The sequence below is a fragment of the Eutrigla gurnardus genome (assembly GCF_963514095.1).
Source record: "Eutrigla gurnardus genome assembly, chromosome: 7".
Classification (NCBI taxonomy): Eukaryota; Metazoa; Chordata; class Actinopteri; order Perciformes; family Triglidae; genus Eutrigla; species Eutrigla gurnardus.
In genome coordinates, this window is record NC_139921.1 from 3947255 (window position 1) to 3973892 (window position 26638).

Sequence of the window (26638 nt, forward strand, 5' to 3'; positions counted from 1 at the left end):
GCCCTGACCACCTCCCGAACATGCTCTCCATCCATGAAAAGTAAGGGTGATCGTCAATACCTGAATTTTCTGCGAACTCCTTGGATAGCGACGTCAAACCTGCCAGCGCCCTAGTCCCACTGCTGTCAGGAGCGGTGTTATTGGGAATGAAAGTGCAACACATATCCCCAAACATCTTACACACGCCTCCCTTCTCGGCCAGCAGCATGTCCAGCGCCAGCCGTTTCTGCCATGCCAAGAGACTAGTCCTATCTAATTGTGAAGACAACCCCTTGATGCTGTCTCTGACATAATTGATGAACCTTTGTTGGTTATAATACAAATAGTTAATCCAATCAATTGTTAATGTTGGTCTAAGTGTCTTACCACCGCAGAACCACCAGATGTCCGCCCTGGTCACAAGTTGTCTTCTCACCCACGTATCCTGCACACCCCCTTCTCCTGCTGATAACTTCAGGGTTAGATTACAGGGAGCCAAAGTTCCTACACTAACCGTACCTTCTTCTCTAGACAGACAGGTGTAGTTGCCGTCATATGGCTCAAACCAGGGTGGCCACGTGTGAGTTGGCACAGGGGGAAACAAGTGGTGTATATTGGTGCAGTTCCTGTCAGCGGGTAGAGACACAAAGTTATACAATTTGCGGTCTGATTTCTTTTTTAGCTCTCAATTTAGCTGGTGTTGAATCAGCTAGCGTTGTATTGGCTAGTGTTGAGTTTACAATCAGTGATTCAGCTGCGGTGCGATTGTTGTTGCCATTCGATTGTTGAGAGTGACGTTCGTGTACCCAGAGTATCGGAACTACCACTATCACTGCTACCAGACTGATTAGACACAGTGTTCCTCTCATACCGCATCCCGTCCTTCTAAACGGATGCCACAGTCTGTCGGCCATGGTGTGGTGTTTTTACTTATCTGTCCCCCCTGGAGTGCTGTATGCTCTCTTACAGTGTGTCAGATGAACCCACGTTCCTCTCTCAGCGATGTGGACTGCTGTCGGTGTAGATAGCAGAACCTGATATGGACCTTCCCAGTGAGGAGATGACCAGTGACAACTGCAATGAAACTTTTAGTTGAATGTTAGACATTTCTGATAATTTAGCCATGACTTGGTTTCTGAAATGTGGACCGTTTTCACAGTAAGTTTTTTCTGGGAATCCGAATCTTAGTGCAATAATAGTAGCAAAGATTTCTGCTACCACTATAGCGTCGTTTGTTACTGTTGGTGTGATTTCAACCCATTTTGAAAACATATATCCTATTACCAGACAGTATTTCTTCCCCCCTGATTTGTTTAGTTTGATGAAGTCCATGCAAATATTGGAAAGGATATTCAGCTTTCAGGAACGCTCCTCTTTTAGGTCTCATTCTTCCTTGTGAATTGTGCTTGGAGCAAATCAAACAGGATGCACAAAAAATTTTAGAGTAATTTTGGAATCCATATGTTGTAAAACATTTACTTATCATTGTCACCATCCCTCCTGTTGAGACATGGGTAATCCCATGGCTCAAAATAGCTGCAAATCGATAGAGGGTTTTAGGAAGGATGGGCTTACCCTCAGGTCATCTCCAGATGGCATCGTCTGTTTGTTTTGCTCCAAGTCTCACCACAGTGATTTCTCAGCGTCTGGTGTTGTGGCTTGCATGTCCTTTAAGATATCATGGTCAATGTGTTCTGTGTCAGTATCAGCTACAAAAATGTGATCTGAGTCCCGTCCCTCTGTTGCTGCGCGTTTAGCTTCTTCATCTGCTTTGCGATTTCCTCGTGAAACTGGATCAGTCCCGGTAGTATGTGCTGCACATTTACAAACTGCAACAGCTTTTACATTTACATTTACATTTAGGTCATTTAGCAGACGCTTTTGTCCAAAGCGACTTACAATAAGTACATTTGTCAAAAGAAGGAAACAAAGAAACCACGACGTATCATTGCCGATGCAGTAAGAGCTAAAAATAGAACAAGTGTTAGGTCCTCATCTGAGTAAAGTAGTACTTCAAGAGTAACAGTGCTACGATCCGAGTTTTTTTTTTTTTTTTTTTTTTTTTTTTTTTTTTTGCGGGGGGGGGGGGGGGGGGGGGGTCGAGGGAGGGTGTTAGTGGGTCATGCTATGTAGAGTCGAGGTGAAGTCTGAACAGGTGAGTCTTGAGCCTTTTTCGGAAGATGGCAAATGACTCTGCTGTCCTGATATTGGTCGGGAGTTCGTTCCACCACTGAGGCGCCAGAACAGAGAAGAGTCTGGACTTTGCTGAGCGACATTTGTTTGATTTCAGCGATGGTGGTACCAGCCGGCCAGCTGAAGTAGAGGAGCGGAGTGGTCGCTTCGGGGCATGAGGTTTGACCAGTGTTTGAAGGTAGGCAGGTGCCGTTCCATTGATGGCCCTGAAGGCCAGTGTCATCGTCTTGAATTGGATGCGTGCTGCAACAGGGAGCCAGTGGAGGTCACGGAGGAGGGGGGTCACGTGGGAGAATTTGGGTAGATTGAAGATAAGGCGTGCTGCAGCGTTCTGGATACGCTGCAATGGTTTAATCGCATAGGCCGGGAGTCCGGCCAGGAGAGAGTTGCAGTAGTCAAGGCGGGAGATGACCAGTGCTTGGACCAAGAGCTGCGTTGCATCCTTTGTGAGGAAGGTCCGAATCCTGCGGATATTGTAGAGGGCAAATCTGCAGGATCGGGCCACAGCAGTGATGTTGGGGGTGCAGGATAGTTGGTCATCGAGGATTACACCCAGGTTCCTCGCAGTTGAGGAAGGAAATACTGTGATGCCCTCAACAGTGACCGACAGGTCCATGTGAGGGCAGTCTTTCCCTGGGATGAAGAGGAGTTCGGTTTTATTCAGGTTAAGCTTGAGGTGATGTGCAGTTGTCCAGACAGAGATGTCAGCCAGACAGTCCGAGATGCGAGTTGCAATGTGAGCGTCAGAGGACGGGGGAAAAGAGAGGAACAGCTGGGTGTCATCAGCGTAGCAATGGTAGGAGAATCCATGCGATGTGATAACAGAACCTAGTGATCTGGTGTATAGTGAGAACAGAAGCGGTCCTAATACTGAGCCTTGAGGGACACCCGTGTCCAGAGAGCAGGGTTTGGACATAGAGCCATTCCATGTGACCTGAAAGGTGCGGTTTGTCAGGTATGATGTAAACCAGGTGAGAGCAGAGTCGGTTATGCCAAGTTCAGCCAGAGTGGAGAGGAGAATTTGGTGGTTGACTGTGTCGAATGCAGCAGATAGGTCAAGGAGAATGAGAACGGAGGAGTTGGATGATGTTTTGGCGTCTCGCAGGGACTCGGTCACAGTGAGGAGGGCCGTCTCAGTGGAGTGGGCAGTCCTGAATCCTGATTGGTTAGGGTCTAGGAGGTTTTTCCGCAAGAGATAGGATGACAGTTGGTTGTAGGCAGCACGTTCCAAGGTTTTAGAGAGGAATGAAAGAAGAGATACAGGTCTGTAGCTTTGGATGTCAGTAGCGTCAAGGGTGGGTTTTTTCAGGAGAGGCTTCACGATAGCGGTCTTAAAATCCGCTGGAATGACACCTGAGGTGAGGGAGGAGTTGATCAGGGTGGTGAGGAATGGCAAGATGTCGTGTGAGATGTCCTGGAGAAGAGAGGAGGGGATCGGGTCAAGGGAGCAGGTGGTGGCACGGTTAGATGTAACAAGTGCGTGAACGTCTTCAGAGGTGAGGGGGCTAAAGCTGGTAAGACCATCCGAGTTGAGAGTTGGGGGAGATGTCTTCTGGGAGGGAATAGGCGTGAATGATGAGCTGATGTCATTTACTTTCTTGGTAAAGTAAGTTGCAAAGTCATCGGCAGTAAGGAAGGAAGGGGGCGGAGGGGTAGGAGGGGTGAGGAGGGAAGAGAACATGGAGAAGAGTTTCCTGGGGTTGGAGGCAGAAGAGTTGATCTTTGCCAGGTAGAAGGCAGATTTAGCTGCCGAAACAGTTGAGGTGAAGTCAGAGAGGAGGAGGTGGTAGTGAGCAAGGTCCTCGTGCTGTCCCGATTTCTTCCATTTTCTCTCTGACGCTCGCAACAATGATCTGTTGGTTCGCAGAGGTTCAGACAGCCAGGGAGGGGGGGGAGATGATCGCGCCGGTCGTGCGATTGGGGGACAGAGAGTGTCCAAAGAAGAGGCGAGTGAGGACATCAGGATAGAGGAGGCTTCCTCAGTAGGCATTAAGGAGAACTGTTCCGAGGATGGGAGCGAGGAGATAACAGTTGAGGAGAGAGCGGAGGGAGTGAGGGATTTCAGGTTGCGGCGGCTGGTGACCATTCGAGGCGTAGAGGGGAGGGATGTGGTGGGCTTCATGGGGAGGGAGAAAGTCACAAAGTGATGGTCGGACACGGTGAGCGGGGTAACAGAGATTGCCGAGATGCCACAGGATCTTGTGAAGACAAGGTCAAGTTGGTTCCCGGCCCGGTGAGTTGGTGGAGAGGGGGAGAGCGTAAGGTCAAATGCGGAAAAGAAGTCGATGAATTCAGATGAGTGCAGCTTTCCCGAGTGGATGTTGAAGTCACCGAGGACGACGAGCGGTGTGCCATCATCAGGGGAGCAGCTCAGGAGGGCATCCATCTCATCCAAAAAGTCACCAAGAGGACCGGGTGGGCGATAGATCACTATGATGTTGAGTTTGAAAGGAATGGTGACAGCGACGGCGTGAAATTCAAGCGTAGATCGGGGTAGGTGGTCGAGAGGAAGGACCTGGTAGGACCATGTGGGTGAGATGAGGAGCCCAGTTCCTCCTCCTCGCCCTGTTCGTCTTGGGGAGTGTGAAAATGAGTAGGCAGTTGAAAGGGCAGCTGGAGTGGCAGTGTTTTCTGGGGTGATCCAGGTCTCTGTGAGGGCCAGGAAGTGGAGAGACTGCAGGGAGGCATAGGCTGAGATGGTGTCCGCCTTCTTGACTGCAGACTGGCAGTTCCACAGCCCCCCTAGTACTTCAAGTTCCTTACCGGTGGAGATTGGTGGGTAGCAGAGATTGGATGGGTTACAGCCTCGAATGAAGGGACTTCGGTAAAATCTTCTCCAGTGCGATGTCCTGACTGGGATAAGACACATGGCTGCGAGGGGGGGGGGGGGTTGAGATGTTATACCTACCTCAATGGGCTTCCTCGATGGACTCCCACAGATAGACTCCCTGTGTCTTTGTTCAGCTGTCTTCGTTCTGATGGCCCGACGCTGCAGCTGACGCTGTAGTGATTTTGTCAGTGTAGCTTTTGGTAGGAGAATAGCATCCAATAAAGTTAGTATCAAATCTTTGTGTTGAATAGCTTTGTCTGCAGATGTTACCATGCCTCTGTTTTTCCACTGTTGGTCGAAAACATGCAGTGTGGAGAATGCATACCATCAACAAACATTGTTATGTCTGGATGTGTGAGTGGTGTATCAGTCAGGTCTACCCTCGGCAAAACAGTCTCCTCAGTTTTAGCTAAGCAGTCATGTTTCTCACCGTCCTGTTCGTATGGCAAAAGTGTGGATGGATTCAATGTGTTGCAGCGTTCGATTGTCAAATGTGGCTGCACCATTAGTATTGTCATACAATTGAGATGCCGTGCTGGCGACATGAAAGCTACTTTGTTTTGCATCAGAAGTACAGAAATCACATGTAAACCCTTCAATGTCAATGGATGAAACGACACGAGTGAAGCTGAACTTTGTACAGCAATAGCTGCTGCCTGCACTGCCTGTAAGCATGGAGGTATAGCTCTGGCTATGGGATCAAGTTTAGAAGAGTAATAAGCTATCGGTCGTAGTTTCTGTCCAAAAGGCTGTGTTAAAACACTGGTCATGAATCCTTGTCTCGCGTCACATGTTTGGATGAAAGGTTTTTTTGTAGTCTGGGAGTGTTAATACTGATGTGCTCACTAAAACCTGTTTTAGTTGTTTAAAGGCCTGTTCTGCCTCCTGTGTCCAAATAATCGTATCTCCGGCTGCCATAGGTTGATCATAGACTAGTGGAACACCTATTAACTGATGTTCTTCTTCTTCAGTTAATTGGTATCATTCCGCCACGTTTTGTTTGTTCCCCCCTTTTAGATGAACAGCCTTTTTACCGTTTTGTTACCCAATTTAGCTGCATGATATAAATCTCCAATTAGGGTAAAAAGCTAACTCCCCAATAAGTTAACTGGGCATAGTTTTGAGATTGCCATCGGTGTGTGTACTTTTCTTTTGGTGTTAGGATCCTCGATCCACACTGGGTCGCACATTGGTTCGATTATCACATGTGGCTGATTTAACTCTAAGTCCGTCTGACCTTGATCTAATTAGACGCACAGGAAATTTATTTTGCAATTGTTTACTTTTAATGTAACAAACAGTTTCTCTCCTTAGCTTAACAAGACGTCTATTGTTACCACTGAAAGCACCTTATCTGCCTCTGTGTCAGCTCCCTGTGTGTGTGTGTGTGTGTGTGTGTGTGTGTGTGTGTGTGTGTGTGTGTGTGTGTGTGTGTGTGTGTGTGTGTGCGTGCGTGTGTGTGTGTGTGTGTGTGTGTGTCATTACGACCTGTCTGCTGAGATAGTCGTTGGTGATTCTTGGAGCCGGGGAGATGAGTCTCGGCTCCGCCTGGATCCTCTGTGTCCGTCCCTGTTCCCTCCTCCTCGTCCGCCTCCGCCCCTGCATTCTCTCCTCCAATGTCCAAACTTACCACAGTTAAAGCAAACATCATCTCTATTTTTTGATCTGCCCCCCTCTTTTTCTCTCCTGTCTCCCCCCTTCCCGTATCTACCTCTTGATCTACCACCCCCCCGGTACAGCACACTGCCGTCATCCTCATCATCACAATCATCATCCAACACAAAGGCGTTATTTGACTTTCCTTTTTTTTTATTATTCTGCACCTTCTCGGCATGTACCTCGTGTTTTTTAAGGTTAGGCAGGCCCGTAGTAGCATGTCCAATCAAATGTTTTTTAATGAACTGCGCCAGATCTGAGTCCATGCCGGTCAAAAATGCATTTTTGAGCTGCATGGCGTATGGACTATTGTCTACCTCATCAGAAGCTATGCCACTGTTAGCATCAAAGACTGTTTTGAGTCTGTCGAAGTATACCATAATTGGTTCGTCTTTTGTTTGTTTGCAATTAGTAATTTTGAAGTAATCTGCTCTATCACAGTATTGCGCAACCACTCTTATCAAGAGCCGATCTACGTGTGCTGACCAGTCGGCGGTATTAAACGCGTATGGATTGTTGGCATCGGCTGCATTAAGGGGATTCCAATTACCCTTAACCAGACACCAATCGCCTTTTAATACGTGTCGGAGCACCCATTCTACTTCTAGCGTATTTAGCCAGTAGCTGGAACACACCCTCCTGAATTGTATCTCAAATTCTGTGCTGTTGGTCTGAGGGTGAGGAATGCCAGCTGTGGCCTCTTTTACATCCGCGTCCGTCCAAGGACGGTAAACTCTGACTACCGGCGGCTGTTGGTCTACTCCCGCGCGAGGATTTAGCATTTCAATCATAGGATAGATGTTCGCTACGAAATCGTTACTGTCGTATTCAAATTGTGGTGATGGAAGAGGGTCGTATGTCTTACCGCTGCAGGTTACCCCCCCACACCCTGCATCCCATGGGTGTCTCGGGGTTTGTGGTGAGAAGTGCCCTATCGTCCTGGAGGGGGTTGAGACTTGAACCGGCTCGGGGAGAGGTGGAGGCGGCGGAGGCCGCAGCTGGTGGGGCTGATCCGGGTAGGGAGGAGGGACAGACAGCAGACGCAGGGGAAACTCGTCCTCATCTCTCCTTGCCCTCGGCGAGAATAAAGAACAGGATAAAGATTAGAACTTGTCTGTTTGGGTATTTATTTTCCTTTTCTCTCCTGCTCTTGTTTTTCCTGCTCTTCCTGCTTCTGTTTCAGCAGCCCCTTGTATCTGTTTTCTGCCTCCGTCAACCAGATGTGAGCCTGTTCAAAACCATCTTTCCTTTGCATATACTTTGCTTTTTCTTTATACTCAGCTTCCGTGTTCCGGCCGCAACACGAATGGCTATTACCCATTTTATTTTATTTATATCTAGTTCACACTATTCTATTTTATTCTGTATAGATTGTATATATATAGACGAACAACTTTTAACAAACATAAAAATAATAAAAAAAATAAACATAAAAAACTTAAGTTTGTCTTACCTGAGTGACTGCAGGGTTTTGATAACTCAGGCGGCCTGGGGGATCAAAGTAGTTTCCAAAGATGTATTTACTGGCCCCAAGACCCAGTACTCTGAGGCAGGGATCAAAGTAGGTCTCGTCTGTCCAAAGACGTACCTTATACTGTTCTTAGACCCAGTATTCCGAGGTGCATGACCTCGTATTTCTACTGACTTAGCAAGACTCCCTCCTAATCAAAACTACCCCGAGAATCCCTCCTTTCTCTTTTTTTTTTTTTTGTAACTGGTCGACTTTCGTCAACACAGTTCTCTGTGTCTTGCTAAATGAGTAGAAACCTTTCCTTCCAATTTGGTAAAACCCTATTCTCAGCAAGTTGAGAATCCTGGATTCTACTATACGGCGCTTTTTGGGACTCAAACCCACGGACTAACCCTAACCCTAACCCTAAACCTTCACACGGCCAACACGCTGGCTCTTTGGTCCGACTCTAACGGATCCGGGACTCCAACCCTTGGTTCTTTGGTCCGACTCTAACGGATCCGGGACTCCAACCCTTGGTTCTTTGGTCCGACTCTAACGGATCCGGGACTCCAACCCTTGGTTCTTTGGCCCGACTCTAACGGATCCGGGACTCCAACCCTTTTTTTTTTTTTTTAATCTGATCAGTTAATACTCTACCTATATTCTTTTTGATGCCTCAGATTCCTCCTTCGTTCGGACCCCGTCACTGCTCTCCTCTCCAGCCGGGCCCGCCTTGCAAGGTGTTCAGGTCCGGTAGTTGGAGAAGAGGAACAGATATTGGGCCCCACGTTGGGTGCCAAAATGTTAAAATAATTTTTAGTTTATTGTAGGAGAGACGTCCTGAAGTCAGATACTGTTGGATCTCCTTCACCAGAGAACGATCATTCAGTTCATTCAGACAGTGTGTTAAAAGATTTTTTCCGTAAACGAATAAATTCACCCAAGGAGGAGATCGGAGACATAAGTAAAGTCGACGTCTGACTTTAATCTTGTACAAGAGGAGCAGTTACAGTGCAACAACGTGTGAGGCTGCTACAGAGGAAGTGCTCAAATCACTGTTGTGACTTGAGTCTTTTAAAGGCACAGGAGATGATGCGTCATTGACAGTTAATCTTCATGCAGAACTAGACATCATGACTACCAGGCCTCTGATAACATTTAGGTCAGCCATGGGGAGACTAAAGTAATCAACAGTTCAACACATAAAGCTGTAACCTGAACAAAGAAAACTTTAAGACATGAGGTTATACAAAATTCTTATAACACAGTGGAACAGGTTGATGCTTCTCTCTGGAGACATATCCTCATCAACCTTCTCCTTGATGTACTGGACTGTTTCCTGATTGCTCTGTGAGCTACTTCCTGTCTGTGTCAGCAGACCTCGTAGGTGTTTCTGATTGGTCTGTGAGCTACTTCCTGTCTGTGTCAGCAGACCTCGTAGGTGTTTCTGATTGGTCTCTAGTGACAGACCCAGAAGGAAGCGGAGGAACAGGTCCAGGTGTCCGTTTGGACTCTGTAAAGCCTTGTCCACAGCTCTCTGGTGCAGATGTGTTAGTTTAGGTTTGTCTCTGGAGACTTTAGACCACCAGGAGGTTGTTTGTTCTTCTGCCATCAGATTGACACCAGAGTTGACGAAGGTCAGATGGACATGAAGAGCAGCCAGAAACTCCTGAACACTCAGATGGACGAAGCAGAACACCTGGTCCTGGTACAGTCCTCTCTCCTGTCTAAAGACCTGTGTGAACACTCCTGAGTACACTGAGGCTGCTTTGATATCGATGCCACACTCTTTCAGGTCTGGTTCATAGAAGATCAGGTTTCCTTTCTGCAGCTGCTCAAAAGCCAGTTTTCCTAGAGACTTAATCATCTCTCTGCTCTGTGGACTCCAGTGTGGATCCGTCTCAGCTCCTCCATCATACTTGACGTTCTTCAGTTTGGACTGTACCACCAGGAAGTGGATGTACATGTTGGTCAGGGTCTTGGGCAGCTCCCTTCCCTCCCTGGTCTTCAACATGTCCTCCAGAACTGTAGCAGTGATCCAGCAGAAGACCGGGATGTGGCACATGATGTGGAGGCTTCGTGAGGTCTTGATGTGGGTGATGATCCTGTTAGCCTGGTCCTCATCTCTGAACCTCTTACTGAAGTAGTCCTCCTTCTGTGGGTCAGTGAACCCTCTGACCTCTGTCACCATGTCAACACACCCAGGAGGGATCTGATTGGCTGCTGCAGGTCTTGTGGTTATCCAGAGGCGAGCAGAGGGAAGCAGTTTCCCCCTGATGAGGTTTGTCAGCAGCACATCCACCGAGGTGGACTCTGTAACATCAGTCAGGATCTCGTTGTTGAGGAAGTCCAGAGGAAGTCGACACTCGTCCAGACCGTCAAAGATGAACACAACCTGGAACTCTTCAAACCTGCAGATTCCTGCTTCTTTGGTTTCAGGGAAGAAGTGATGAAGGAGTTCCACCAAGCTGAACTTCTTCTCTTTCAGCAGGTTCAGCTCTCTGAAAGTGAATGGAAACGTGAACAGTATGTCCTGGTTGGCTTTGTCTTCAGCCCAGTCCAGAGTGAACTTCTGTGTTAACACTGTTTTCCCGATGCCAGCCACTCCCTTTGTCATCACTGTTCTGATTGGTTCATCCCTTCCAGGTGAGCCTTTAAAGATGTCTTCTTGTCTGATGGTTGTTTCTGGTCTGTCTGGTTTCCTGGATGCCGTTTCAATCTGTCTGACCTCATGTTGGTCATTGACCTCTGCAGTCCCTCCCTCTGTGACGTGGAGCTCCGTGTAGACCTGATTCAGGAGGGTTGGGTTTCCTGCTTTAGTGATGCCCTCAAACAAACACTGGAACTTCTTCTTGAGGTTAGACTTGAGTTTACGTTGGTACACTGCACCAGCGGTTCCTGGATAAACAACAAATTAACCCAGTTAGTGGATCCTACAGACCCTTTTACAGTCTATGAACAAGCCATGTGTTAGAGCCATGTATTCCTATAGTCCTCAGTAGTAGTGACTTCATGAGCTTCTTTCATGATTAAATCAGAACTATTGGACACAAAATCAATCAGGTGCACCTGATGAAGCCAACAGAAGTAAAATAAAAGACATTTACAAGACAAACAGAACTGGAAGGATATAACCCTTTGAACTGCAGCTGTAAAGCTCAGTGAGTCAGTCTAGAAATAAAGAGCCTCTTGTATCGCCTCAATGTGCCGTTTTGGCTTCGAAAGGAAAATTCACCACAATGAGATTTTTAAGGCAACAAAACAGAAACACTGACCTCTGGTGGCGTCTGCTGGTCACTACAACACATCACAATACAGCATCATAGAAAGAGACGGTATTGATGACGGTGTTGAAAATAGTACCGTTGGGATTTCTAAATATCCTGGTATACCGTAATCCTCCAGCTGAGACGCCACCATTGAAAACATGGAGGTGTCCTCGTAGAAGCCTGTTTTAAATATATTTTGTTTTCATCTACCAACTATTTAGTTATACAAGCTGAAAGTCTCCAGTTAACATGGTCACCGGGTGAAGTGAAACACCTGTTCCTGAACTCTGTAGAACTTGAGTCTGTTGGAATATCGATTCTGACAACCGAACACGTAACAAGCAGACATTAAGATGCTGCTAACAGTTTAAATTCACTGTTTAAAGCTTCTAACTCGTCTGGATGATTGAAGCAAAACGACATAAACGTTGACATCATGCGTACGCATATTTATGATGACATCGGCTGTAATCGGGTCTGTAGACAACCAGACAACCTAAACATTGAAGTTGTGTGCAGCCTATTAGGAGAAATATGAAGTTCTTCATGTTGAATCCTTCTCTTCTTTCCACCATGTTAAATCTGTTAAAATCCTCTTACTGATCTGCAGACAGTCAGCCAGCTCCTCCTGCTTCATTCTCCTCAGGAAGTGCACTGTGATCTTCTGAAACGCCTCTCTGCTCCTCCTCTGCTCTTCATCCTCACCATCCAACAACTCCTCGTCCTCACTCTCCAAGCATTCTGGGTAATCTGGACTCAGGACCTTCTGGATCTTCTTCAGCTCGTTCTTCACAAAAGTGCTGATGTTCTCCTGCAGCAGCTGGAACAGAAGGATAAACTGAACATGAACTCTAAAGAACCCAACATGGGATTCATGTGTGGGTCTGAGCAGCATGGAGACCACTAGAACCTGTTCAGCATTGAATCTGTAGTTGATGTGGTTAAAAGTGAAAGGTGAGCTTGTACATGTACTCACCATAAATATGGAGTCCAGGGGCCTCATGTACTAAGAATTGCGTGGATTTCCTACTGAAACATGGCGTACGCTAGAATCCAGAAACGGTCGTACGCACAAAAAAAACAGATGTATCAAAGTGTGCGTACACATGGATCCAAGCACTTTTCCTTTGTACATCCCAATCAACGTGGAATTAAGCGCACATGTGGAAGTGCTAAACTCCTCCCTGTCCACGCCTCTATTTAAATATGCAAATGAATTTAAATAGGGCCTGCACCGGGGATTCCCCTCTCTGCACCATCAGATCTACAAAATGAAAAAGGGAGGAAGCGCAACTTCACCGAGTCTGAGCGCTCTTAAACGAAGTCGAGACTCGAAGACCAGTATTATTTGGTAGCCTCTCATCAGGCATTAACACACAAAAAAAGAAATGTGAGTGGGAGCGTGTGTGTGAGGCAGTGAACACTGTGGGGTCGGAGCAGCGCACACTCCCTGAAATAAAAAAGAAATGGTCCGACGTGAAGGTGGAGGTGAAGCGGAGGATTTCGGCCCACCGCCGAAGCGTGACCGCAACGGGCGGGGGGACAGGAGGATATTAATATATAATATATTATATTATTATATATATTAATGACTGCAGAAGTGCGCCGTGGCTACTGCAGTGTGACATTTCCAACTTTACGCACGCGTTTATCGACACAAATACTGAACACAAGGAGACAATAAAGGGCTTGTTAGATAGCTCTGCAGCTCTATTTTCACCAGGGAAAAACAAATGCACATATTTGAATGCACATGCCCAAATGGGCATCGTGCTGGTTTACATTCGGGGCGCAATTAAACGGATACATTTACTCACCGAGAAGCCACCCATCGCGCACCGTGCCAGCCTCCTGCCTGTTACCAACCATGCTATTAGTAAGAATGAACGAGTCATGCGTTGAACCAGGCCACCTTGCCACGATGTTGGTGAGCTGCATTTGTGCATCACATATTATTTGAACATTTATTGAATGAAAATGTTTCCTGTTGACAAAAACAAATTCATCCTGTGATGGCGCTTTTATAGCAACATGTGTGCAGTCAATAGCTCCGATTACATTAGGGAAACCGGCTCTTGCTGCAAATTGCGCTTTAATGTTGGCCTGTTCAACAGCATTGTATGGGAATTTGATGTACCTGGATGACATTCTGATCCCGTCCCACACAGCTGGCATGGCTCGGCTCAGAGTGGACTGGCACACTCCTGACTGGTCGGCCAGTTCCCTCTGGAAGGCTCCTGTTGCCAGAAACCCCAGAGTGGTCAGCACCTGTGTGGACACGGACAACCCCTGGCTCCTGGCTGTGTTTCTTTCTAGGGCCGGCCGCAGCTCTGCGCACAGCTCCAGTAACACTGGCCTCGGCAACCTTAAACGACTCATGAGCCAGTTGTCGTCATTTGCTAACATATCCTCCCGTTTTCTAAACACCCTCTCACGTCTGATGTTACCGTTTGCGATGTCTTCTAACAAGGCCAAGGCTGCCATTGTTAATGCCATTTTTTCATCATTTTGCGCATGCTTTTATATCCATCCATATGATTGCAAACACGTGTGTGTTAATTGTCCATTAATGTGTCTCTGATGTGCACATTACTCTGAGGACTAATTGTTTTCACATAATTAACAGTTTCACAGCATCACCTCAGAGTGTCGCCAAAGGAACAATAGCTGTAGAAACGTGCGTACGCCAGCCATGAAGCTGCCGTGGGACACCGCACATTTCCACGCTCATTTCACTTTTGATACATCTGAACGTTGGTGTGGAAAATTACGTACGCCATGTTTTTGTGCGTACGCAACATTGATACATGAGGCCCCAGGTGTGTTTGATGCTGCTGGGTAAACGTAACCTCTGAGATCTGCTGAACTCTGTGGAGAAAACCAAGTTTAAAGAGTCACTAAACCACAGACTGGAGATCAGAAGTGGACGTTGTTATGGTGACGTCACCCATTGTGTGGCATTTCCACGGCCATTAAACCCTGGCCTGTTCCTTCTCCCACACTCCTCCCTGTGTCCAAAATCAACTTTGCAAGGTTTGTCCACCAATAAATCTCAGCCCCAGTATTGAGTGTTCAACTCTGTAAACCATCCTCCAAAGAAACAGGTGTAATTTCCTACACGTCATAAGTCTCCCATCTGCATATAGATCAATGAAAATGTACATTTATGCATGTGTGTATCTGGTGTACAGAAGCCTCCTGTGTCCTAGGAAGTTCTGACCTGCAAAAATTGGGGTAATAAACGGGAAAAATCCCTTGACTCGGCAGCGGCTGTGGCTCAAAGGTGAGTGAGTCGTCCTTCAAGATCGGTGGTTCAAAACCCGGCTCCTCTAGTTTACATGCCGAAGTGTCCTCGGGCAAGATATTGCTCCATCAGTGTGTGAATGCGTATGAATGATTCATGTACAGGCGGCTCCTCTGCCATCAGTGAATCATGAATGTGTGTGTGTGTGTGTGTGTGTGTGTGTGTGTGTGTGTGTGTGTGTGTGAACGGGTTTGTGTAAGTGAATGAATGTAGTGTAAAGCGCCTTGAGTAGTTAGTAAGTTAGAAAAGCGCTATATAAATGCAGGTCCATTGACCATTCCAGTCAATGTCCCGAGTCTTTACAAAGCTCTGTCAAAGCAACCTAATAGATGCTTCATTTATTACCTTATCACTGGCTTAGTGCAATGTATCAGGTCGATGCCAGAGCCAGAAATAGTAGGATATATGATAGTTCACTGTATAAATCCTCCTTTTCCCTCATCTAAGTAAGCCAGATAGGTGTTGCCATTATGAAATACTTTATTAAAAAATAAATAAATAATTAACCAAATAAATAAACATAAAATTCTAGATTTTAGCATCTCTCGATTTGCTATCCCAAGTATAAACAGTTTAATTCCATTTCCATTGTTGTACGCCGTAGACCATGCCGTGGAGATCAAGTTGGCAGGAGTTGGTTCATGGCCACGAAAGGCATCCATTACTGATGCATTCAAAGTGATGCCACTCACCCCTCCCAATGGCATCTTTCAGTATCAAATGGTGCTCAAAGTTCTACTTTCCGCTTAACTCCTATTGTTAGGCGACCATGGTTGGAACAATAGTGGTCGCCGAGAGGCTAAGCGAGGGAAACACTTTACTTGCCGGACGCGCTTCTGAATAATAAAAACTAAGCTCCAGAGGAATGTCGATTCACATATTTATTGAGCCAAAAAAACACAGGCAGTGAAACAATCCCACATAAAGGCTAAAATCGTCCAAAAACAATGTAAGTTAGCGGTCAGCAGAGTAGGACCTTCCCCCCTCACCCTCTCAGTTCATTCATTAACAACAGGTGAAGAACAGCTGATTTTACAACCCTGCTGACGTACCACCCCACCTGACTCCTCCCCGGATGTGACACACAAAAAACACTACATGGCACCTACACCTATTCAGGTCAGTAGCAGCCCTTGCATTTCCAACTCCCGGAGGCTCTATGCTGTAATCTTTATAACGCCTGCAAACCCCTTTTGTCCTACATCTTTGGACGATTTAGTCATTGATTCCCTTCCAGCACACAACATCTCTGCCATCAAAAACCTTTTTCATGAGCAGGCTGTAACCTGGGTGAAAAAACCCTAATTAATTTATCCCCTTTTCCTTCATAACGTAAAACATCATCACGTCGTTACGCCATCACGTTACGCCATCACGTTACGCGTTAGGTAACGTGATGGCGTAACGACTAGGTAACGTAACTCAGTTGAGGCTTGCTGCCAGTTGTGACAGAGGAGCACGCTGGGGAAATGTTTGCTGCAGGAGCCGACTACGGGAGCCGCTGAGCAGCTGAATCGGAGTCGTATGCCGTTTGAATCACAGAATTGGCCAGGTTAAGGTGAAATTCTTGGACCGGCGCAAGACGGACGAAAGTAAAAGCATTTGGGCCGTTGTGCTGTGGTTGTGCCTCGTCATTACAGACAACCCTTGAACTCCCCACTTTTTTTGGGCAATTATTTAATTGTGAGAATGACCACAATTACGGCTGGAGTGTACAGTAAAGAATGAACCACTGTCAGGTTTAGGGTGAGCAACAGAGAGGGTTCTTTATTTACCCATTAAAGCCTCCTGTATCGATACATCAGTTCGAACCTAGGTTGTCAAAATGGCACCTATTTATAGGGTGTCACAGCTAATGAACCTAGAAGAAAAAGCAGTGTCCGTTTCCTGGGGAAGCCTTTTGCCTGCACACCCTAAGGACAAAGACTGGTACACAATACACTCGACTCAACGCAATACATCTTAGCTTATATCCTTGTTTAAATAACACATCTAATATGCCCATTTACCCATTATGTCCCTCTGCTCTAAATGGAGCTGCGTGGCCCACACAGCACCCCCCAGCAAGCCAAGAGCCGACCAAGGACAGTAAACATGGTAACAAACATTCAATAAATACGGCAAACATATCCATACAAAATGTGCAAAACAATGCGTTACAACCTGATCTCACAGAAATGCGTGAAAGAAGCACGACCTCTTAATAACGCATTGCGTGCTCCTGGCACGCATTGTGTAAGAATTCCGTGTGATCACCACGCAAACAGTCTTCACTGAAAGTCAATTAGGATCCGTTCCGTGGCGGACACACGCATTGTCAGCTTCAAAGACGTCACGCTGTGGGTGTTGTTTCATAGATCCCGGAAGTGCAAATGTAGATTAATCGATATTCTGAAGAAAGATCTGATTATAAGCCATAACGTTGTAACCATCCAAGGCAGACTGTGTAACGATAGTATGTGCCTCTGTCGAGTCCAAAATCCCCGTGTAATATCAACTTTATTTTAAGAAAACACGTTTTATTTCCAATGTCATATCACGGAGAAGCACTACATTACCCATAATCCTCATGTCTATCACCGACGTGTCTGATTGGTCGAGCTTAAACATTATTTTCTTAGTAACTAAAAAATAAAACAAATTGAGCTCATATTATTTTCTTATTAACTAAAAGGTCTTAACATCTTTTTAATTAAATGAGTGAAATTTTATATTTTATCTGAAAAACACCGGCGTTGCCCGTTGCCTTGGTAACGTGGGTGTGTCCTCCATATTCACCGCGTTTTCTGCCCCCCGCCAGACCACTTCCGGCCAGCCACAGTAAGTAACTCTCTCCGGTTTCAGCCAAAGGCCTCTTTATTATTTCAAATCACAAAATTATATTACTGTTATTTCTTCCATTGTAGCACAGTGTTTCTAGCGTTTTAACTGCGGAGCTTAGTTTGAGTGTTTTAATATGATGCATCGTTATCGTTGTTAACTCTAGCTTGACCATACAGTGTAATAGGAGCTTGCTTGACCGACCGAACGTTAGCAGATTATGCTATCGTTGCATGACAGCTAGCGGTCTCTGGCAAGATTTAGTCAGTCTGTCAACCACCGAAATCAGTTAATCATTTTGTAGGAGCTGTTTAATTTTTGTGTTTTATTTAGTTGGGGTTGGGTTTGGTAACTTCCGCTGACGCAGGAAGTGAGTTAGGGCACTACAGGTAACTTGGGGTTATAACGTTATATAGCTATATATTGAAGAGTTCATTTGTACATTAAAGATTGGTTTGTATTGTACATAGTGATTTTGATTAGGTTAAAATATTTGATTGATTATAGTATATTTGGTGACAGAAAATAATAAATGCTCATTTATTTGAAAGCTATTCTAATTATGCTTTTCTTTTTCTTCTTTTGCAGCTTCATTGCAACATTTACATTGAGACACCCACACACACATACACACACACACTCACCAAAAAAACAAAGGCACTTTTAAGAGCCATTCTGTATCGTTTGTCTTACCCCTGTCTTTCAATCACTCTCTCTCTTTCAGTCATTCTCACTGTCTTTCTCTCTCTTTCAGTCAGTCACTCTCTCTCTCTCTTCATTTTGTGTAGTGTTCATTGTCTTTGTATCGTATTGTATTGTCTGTATTGTCTGTATTTGTATTTGTGTTTTATGTTTGAGAGCCATGTCTCTCAATTCTGCTGCAAGGATCTTTGATGATCCAGGAGAGGCTAGGGTGCACATGGCAGCATTAATTAGTGCTGCATATGTCCAAGAGGCCAAGGTGAGGCTTTTCATGATAAACAAAACAACTACCCAAGTCTAAATGATCATTGCTATTGCTTTTTCCTGATGCTGTACTGTTACTGATACTGTAATGTAAAGGGTCAGTTAGATCCTTTTGTGCAGCTGTCGAGTAATGCTTAATTTTAATTGTTGCCGTCTTATGTTTTAACTCACAACTTTGTTGTTGTACTTGTTAAAGTTTGATCTCAAACTCTGCAAACATATAGGAAGCCATGGCCAAAGAAAACCCTGCTGTTCCTCAAACAAAAAGGAATAAAAGCAGGAAGAGATCCTTCCCCAATTCAGCTGTCAAAAGCAGACGTGGGAAACGTCGGCCAACACAATCAGGTTTGTTCTTTGATTACTATACCGTATTTTACGAAAAGTTTTAATTCATTAAGTTGTTATTTTGTAGAGTACTAGTATAACTGGATGTAAGTTAAAGATACCACTGTTGCAATGTGTGTGAAACATACATCATCATACATCATACATCACACGAAAGAATTAGAGATATTAAGAACCGGTGACTGATAATCCTTGCTTGTGTTTTATGTACCCTGCTCTGGATAATATTGTGTGACAAATATAAATTGTATTAGTAATAATGTGGACATTTCTTTCTTAGTTTCCTTGCCTTCAGTTGTTATGGAACATTTTCATATTAAAATGACTGTGTACTTTTAGATTGATTGTAGAGTTAAGCAAATGTTACTGTCTCTGCAGCTGCACAAGCCAGAGGAAAGCACCCTGTTCCTGAGGAAAGCCTCCAGATGGAAGATCAGGAGTTGACAAGCCTTGGTGAGTGCATTGATTGTTACAGTAGTTCACGGTCAGTACATTTTTTCCCATTTCCTCTATTTATTTACTCATCTAGTTACTCATTATTACGTTTTAAATTGTATCTATTGAGTTAAAGCAGAAGTAAGCAATCCGGTCGTTTTGGCTAACTTCTTGTCAGCTGATGGAGTTAGCAGTCCCCGCCCTCGTCCCTACGTCACCACATTCACGCGCATCCCTTGGCTGCACACACAGAGAGGACCGCCCCTTTATGCCGTTCTCTCTCCTCATTGGATAAAGGTTGTAGGATACAAGGAAAGTTTTCTCCTCGGCTTACAGCAGAGCAGAGTGACTGACAGACCCGTGTTTCAGATCAAACACTCTATATAAGTGATTGCTGTCGGAAGATATAACTATTTAAGACTTATATTAATACAAATATTCCGCTTACTTCTGCTTTAATGTATGTTTGGTAGAGGCATTACTCTCTAATATTGTTAATGAGTTACATCATGTTGCTTTTACTATTCAGCAAATGAGGTGTGAGGAAAAAGTTGTGGGGCTGTTCCTGTTGTGACGAATGGTGCACAGTACAATAATGGGCATTTAGCAGGTTTAGGCCATAGCCCTTGTGAGTAAGTATGCAAAACGTTGTTGCTCTCATCATCACAAACACATTCCCCACAGCAACAATTATGCTGAATTATTGTGGTGTGTGCCATTCATTTAAAACAGAAGCAATGCTGCAACTTTTTGCTCAGACCTTGTATTTTTTTTCCAACTCAAAAGTGTTTTCAATATACTTCCTTAATATCCATTAATGTCCATGCCTTAAGTTTTAGTGTGGCTCAACAGCTGTTTTCTTTTTTAGAAACACATCTTCAAGAGTTGAGGGACACTCTTGCAGCAGTACCGATTCCAGAAAAAACAAATGAGGTTTCTGCCTGGACACAGAGGCAGCTTCTCACAAACGCAAAAATGAAAATAACAATGACAACACTTTTGGATTCAAAACTCTCCACTGAGAGAATAATCAACCAGAAGTGCCACAGATGCTCTCTTTGTGAAGCTGTTGTGAGGTGCCTGGACTGTGTGCCACTGGACATGGAGTTCCTTTGTGCAGAATGTGATGTGGAGGCCCACAAGAGGAACATCTTCCATGACAGAGAAGCATTAATCCATGGGTTTTTTGAGCCCATTCCCCCAACAACAGCTGTGGTGATGGGTGACAATGGCCAACCTCAGTTTTGTGAACAATGTATGTAAACATGAACAATACATGTCCAGTTATACTGAAATTCCTCAAATATTGTGTATCGATGCACGTTTGGAATAGCTGGAAGAGAGCTGTGGCCAATATGTGTTAATATTGTGGGGTTTTATGCCCTATTTTAGAATGAGTTCAGTGTTTTAGGAAATGCATTTAAGGAAAAACTGTAAATACACCCTTAATAACTGTTCCCCCCTGTATTGCAGTATGCCAGCTGCCTGTGTCTACTCAAGCCATCTGTGAATGCTCCCAAGACCTCACAGTCATTCCAGGGGAGCATATTTCTATGTTGTTCTGGAAGCTCTACTTTTGTGCAAGTTAAGTATTGTATGACAGAATGTAACCACTGTGAGCAATGTAAACCTTTTTAATCACCTGGTCATTTTTTTTTCACCTGGCAACTTCCAAATGCCATGTTAAATATCCAGTATATCGTATGTACTCTGTAAAAAATACAATATGATCATGTGTAATTTGATTACTGAAATATCTCAAGTCTTTACTATCTACTGTCTTCTTGTTCACAGGAAAATATGATGTCTGCCTGCCCCAGAAATCCTGTCCATCCTGCTCTGCAGAATGGACCCCTGACATGAAAGATCTCCTTAGATATCGGTACTGGCCAGCTACCAGCAGCTGCCAGACCGTGTACAAATTTGATGTGTTCAGTACGTTTGCGCATATGAAGTTGACAGCACCAGCCATGTCTAGGCAGGCCTTTCTTAAAATGTTGGAGCACAGATCTGTTCAAGCTGGAAGGGTGAGTCTGCTTGAATAAAACTGAAACACACAAGAAATGTCATATCACTTTATACCAAATAGTTGATTGTCAGCATTTCTTTAGGAAATACTAATAAAATATTATTTTTAATATACAGACAGGCAGTATCTGTGCTGATACATTTCAGCGCAGTTTCTTTGAATTTGCATTCTGCAAGTATAAAGAAGAGGACATGTGCCAGGTCCATCATTTCGATTGTCCGGCATGTTCTCCAGACATGTTGGCTGTAAGTTGTGATGGAAACAGAAAACATTATCGCTTTTCAAAGTCGAAAGGGTAGGTACAGATATTACACCTGTTTATTTTAGGATTGTCTGGGAAAATAATAAAGAGAGTACTGCTAATTGATTTCTATTATTTACTTTCATGTTAACTGAACATGGACAGGACTGAAGAGCCACCCCTATATGAAGGGTTGTTCCTGGCCAAGGACGAGGAAGTTGCCTCATTCGTGGACCTTGTCAGGGGCAACATGAGAAGTGTAAGAAACTTTTGGTTTGTTTATTATGATTGTTGCATACAGTTACTGTATCTTATATCAAAATGTGTGTGTAAATGTTTGTGTTACTTCATAGACAAATGACAGTGCTGTTTGTGGCACTGCCAAGTTCACTGCTGGCAGAGAAATGGCCAAAAAGTCTGGTGCCAAAATAGACGAGGAGGGCACTCAAGTTGCAGTTTGCAGGTATGTGTTGTGTGTCTATGTCTGTGTGTGTGTGTGTGCGTGCGTGTGTGCAAGGTCAGGATAAAGTCTTAGAATTGTAAGCCATACACACTTTGGATTAAGGAGTGGTATTTATCCATCATTTTTAACAGCAATATTTATATTTTGGTCTAGGCACCCAGATGATATAGATGCTATGTGCTTGAGCCAGGCTTTGCTGGGTCAGTTTATTAACCACTAGTTTTTCTTCTGTTTAATACAGGCATGGGTTTCTCTTGCGAGGACTCAACCATTTCCGTGGAGAGATATTTGCCTATCCAATGTTCCTCCAAAGAGAGATGGCAAAGAAGGCAAATGTAACATTCTTCTGTATGGATGTTACATGCAGGTAATCATCTTTGTCTTATTGCAAAACCATTGCCAGTGCCTCATCTTTTCACTGATGTGATGATTGATTTTAGGTTGATATTGTTGTCAAGTCAATTAAAAAAAAAGTTCTTTGTAACAATCATAAGATGCAACTCCTTCTTTTTAGGTACTGGCCCTACCTCAACAAAGTAGCGGAGGGGCTACCGGAGCTTCTGCCCCTGACAGAAATGAGACCATTTCTTAGCGTTATGCACGCTAAAGCCCATACAGCAAAATGCGAGGTACATGAATTAAATTTTTCTGCTGCTTGTGCGGGGACTTTTTCCCACCATCGAAATGAAAAGCGTCTGTTATGTGAGATGTCAGGGACCATTTATGACTTTATTTTTCATCTATCAAAGCAATGTTACATAAAACTTTCCATATTGTCCTGCAGGTGAAATGGGGTGGCAGAAGCCAGGATGGAGCAGGAAATACAGTGGGAGAAGAAGTGGAGCAAGTATGTCGTTGTTACTTTTGTAACTGTATGGATTGAACGAGTATAAATAGAATGGAAGATGTTTTTTTATGTAAAAGAGACTAGACATTAATTGATATATTTGCTTTACAGGTAAACAGCTTTCTCTCTCGGGCAGCTCTTGTCACTAAATACATGACAAAGGCAGGTTAGTATTACACTTCCAACACACTCATTGATAAGGCATCCTGAATAGTGTTTTTTTTTTTTTTACAGATGATTTTAAAAACTGTTTCATTGTTCCCTCCCTATAGAAGTTGTCATTGTATTCCTTTACTGTAATTACTAGTACAGCACACTTTTTATTTTTATTGGGGAAACAGAGTGACAAGAACAAAACAACACAACAGAAACAGTAATATAAAACATAAACATGGTGAGTAGACATACAAACAACAATGTAGATGTAATATATAATAACATATTACATAAAAATATATTATGACATAACACACAGTACAACACAATACATATTTCAGTATTTCAGCACACTTTAAACAAATGTGTTTAGTCATGTCTGTCAGGTTTATCACTTAGTATTTTTATTTTTATGTAAATTCTTACTTTTTTGCTTGCGGATGCATTTTTGTTTTAACTAGGAAGAGTGAACATGTTGACTCAACAGGCCATGTGTTGGAATCGAAGGAAGTCAGTCAGCCTTCATCAAGCACTAGCCCACAGATATGTCAAAGTAAGGGAAATTACATTTGTCTTCTCATCTGACACTACATGTTTATGGTTAATGCCTGTACTACAGATTGTAACCTCACAATAGTTTTTTTTTTGAATATCCAAACCTCTTGGGAGTCTATACTTTTTCACTTGTTCTGATGAATCTCTTGTATCAAAAGCTTTGCTGAAACTGGTGGTTTCTGCATTGTGGAGCTTTTGTACTGTTTTTTTTTTCCTCTTCAAAAGATCACAGACAGGGCAAAGGTGGAAGCTGCCACCCTCCGCAACATCACAAACGAACACCATATCGATCAGGAGACCATTCAGCAGTGGGTGTGTGATGTCAGAAAATGGGCAGCCACAGGTAAAACATGGAATACTTTGATGTCTTTTCATGTTAATGACTTATTTTTATATACAAAATATAAGGTGGCTACAAATGAGACTGTTACTGATTACATCACCTCTCAATTTTTTGTTGTTGTCCTATTTAGAGAGAGTCTACACTCCGGGATGTACTGAAGACCTGAGGGCCGATATTGAGAACATCACTGTAAACCTTTTGCGCAAGAAGCAAGATCTATATCGTCTGCATGGTTAGTTATCAGACCTAACATGTAATTTAAATTTAAAAGCACGATTAAAATAATATCAAGGATAACACAAAAGTCACAGGACTTATTTTGATTGTGGTTCTTTTTGTAGATAGATGTTGTGGAGGTGTGCATGTATGTGCACGTATGTATGCACACTTCTGTAACAACAAAAAAGTTCTGGCATGGTTTTCTTTTCATTTGACTTTGCAGATAGCAATCAAACATTACATTTATATTAAAGGAGTCATAACCTGGTTTTATACGTATCCAGCCCCCCTTGGATCGCTTTGGATCAATTCGTAAAACTTATTAGAAAAAAAAAAAAATATTTTAATCAAACATTGAGCTTGTTCTGACCCTTTTTCGTACCGCGATTTTATCACGCGAGATTACGCGCGAGGTTTTGACTGGTCCGGATGTGCATTGTATAATATGTAATGAGGCGCGCGTTGATTCGCCGCAGGAAGGACAGAGCCGGGGGGGCTTGCCTGCATGCAGACTCCAAAACATAATGGCGGCGCTTCGGCGATTTCAGGTAGCGGACGGGGCGGGGTTGGGTGGTGAAAGAGGGGTGGGCTTATGCAAGTAGCCGCCACGGTGACGTCACCGAAGGCGCAGAATCAAAATCTCGTGCTTTAGGAATGCACACCCTTGTGTGCTATTCCTGTTCGGAAAAAGAGCAGAAGCGAAAAAACGGCGCCACTTTCAAACTCCAGCCTTTCAGGCAAGTTTCAACTGAGGTCAAACACAGATATGCATGTTTTAACAAGAGAAATTGCGATTTCCTGGTGATGACTCCTTTAATAATTACTCCTTGGCTTACTACTCCTTTCCTTTTCTCTACCTAAAGGCAACACCTTCAGGTTGAAGAGGTCTGTCTTTGACCAGGTAATGCTGCTGAAACGCTTGGAGGAGGAGCAGAGCATACTGGTGAAAGAAATGTCTCAGCACATCAAGTACCTTCTGAAGGAAGTGCAAGAGGTTGAGACACTCAGAGGACAAACTTTAGAGAGCATCAAAACCTGCAGTATGTATGAGATCTTTTCCTCCACTCTACACATTGCATTTCTTACGATTAAAATACAACTGTGTTTAAGTGCAGAGGCTGAAGTCAAATTGTTCTTTCTAAAACATTCTGTTCTGGCAATACTGTTTCATTATCAGATTATAATCGATTAATTTCAGTCAATTGAGTAATTGTCAAGCACTGTATCAAACATTAATCTAAAAAAGTTTTAAGGACCACTTTTATTGCTAACATCGTTCAGTTTAAGATGCAATTACCAGTTTGTTGTGTTTTTGCATATGCACCATTTTAGAATGTAACGACAGTTGCAATTACCATGTTTTCTCTGACAGTGAGCCTTGCTACTATGTAATATGTCATCTTTATGTTTTTCCACTCACTTCCTCTACAGATTTTGGTGATCTAACAGCAGATGCAACACATGGTCTCAATAGTGTCCTCAACCGGAGGTTGCAAGCACTCAAAGGGCAACACAAAGAGGCTGTGAATGTGTACAGTGGTATAGCTGCCATGGAACCAGTTTTACTTCACACACAGGAGGATATTGAGGAGTGGGATGACAATGGCTACACTAGCCCCAAGTCAGAGGAAGTAGAAGATTAATGACTATCTGATGACCCTTTGGAGGGGCCTGCCTGACCTATGTTGGGTACCACCAGACTAAACAGGCTACTGTATGTAAAGTAATTGAAACTAGCTCCATCTCCAACAGTAACACATGCGACTCTAACACTGATGCTTCAGTATTAATAATCAAATGATGTCATAGATAATGTAATTACTGTATTTGTTTGTCCATATCTACACTATATATGCACATGCTATGTTGGATGTGAGACATTGGTGTTTACAGGCTGAAGAGACAAATGAGTCATTGTAATGTAAACAGACAGAATAATGTTGTGATATTGTAAAGTATTTGGAGCAGAGTAAACGGTTTGTCCCATTTCTAACTTGCAGTACACCTGTGATTTTCAGATTTTTACTATTTGTTGCTCTACTTTTTTTAAAACATTTGTTACATCTTTGTTGTAGAACTGTAGGAATGTGTGATTTGTGTTGTATGATTGTTGATTTGTTGATCAGCTTTAACAGGAAGCCTATGACTTTTGACCTAGTTCAGCGAGGCTCAACTGTGACTGTTATAGGCACAGTGATGTCAAGGCTGCACATGCTAGTGGCCACAAGGCATGGAAGATGTTTTGACCAAAGACTAACAATCTGTGCAAAGAGCTCATTCTTTGAATGTCATGTATTCTGTTACACTATTTTCTGTGTTATAGATAAGCAAATACATGCTGGAAGTCTTTAAGATCCCTGGACACAGACAACTTGACAAGGGCTGTACCAGTTTCATGATTTGCTGAAATAAAGATACACTGACTTAAGACTTCTATTTGGTGATAACTATTTTATAACAAGGATATTTTCTTAGTAACTAAAATGTCTTTACATCTTTTTTGTTTTCAACATTGAATGAAATGGTGCTATATTG

General features: G+C 43.8%; 1 protein-coding gene across 1 annotated transcript in view; it reads right to left on the reverse strand.

Annotated features, from left to right (window-relative positions):
• The window catches only part of LOC311016319 (uncharacterized protein), a 558990-nt gene that overhangs the window by 164619 nt on the left and 367733 nt on the right, over window positions 1-26638 (reverse strand). The window lies entirely within an intron of this gene.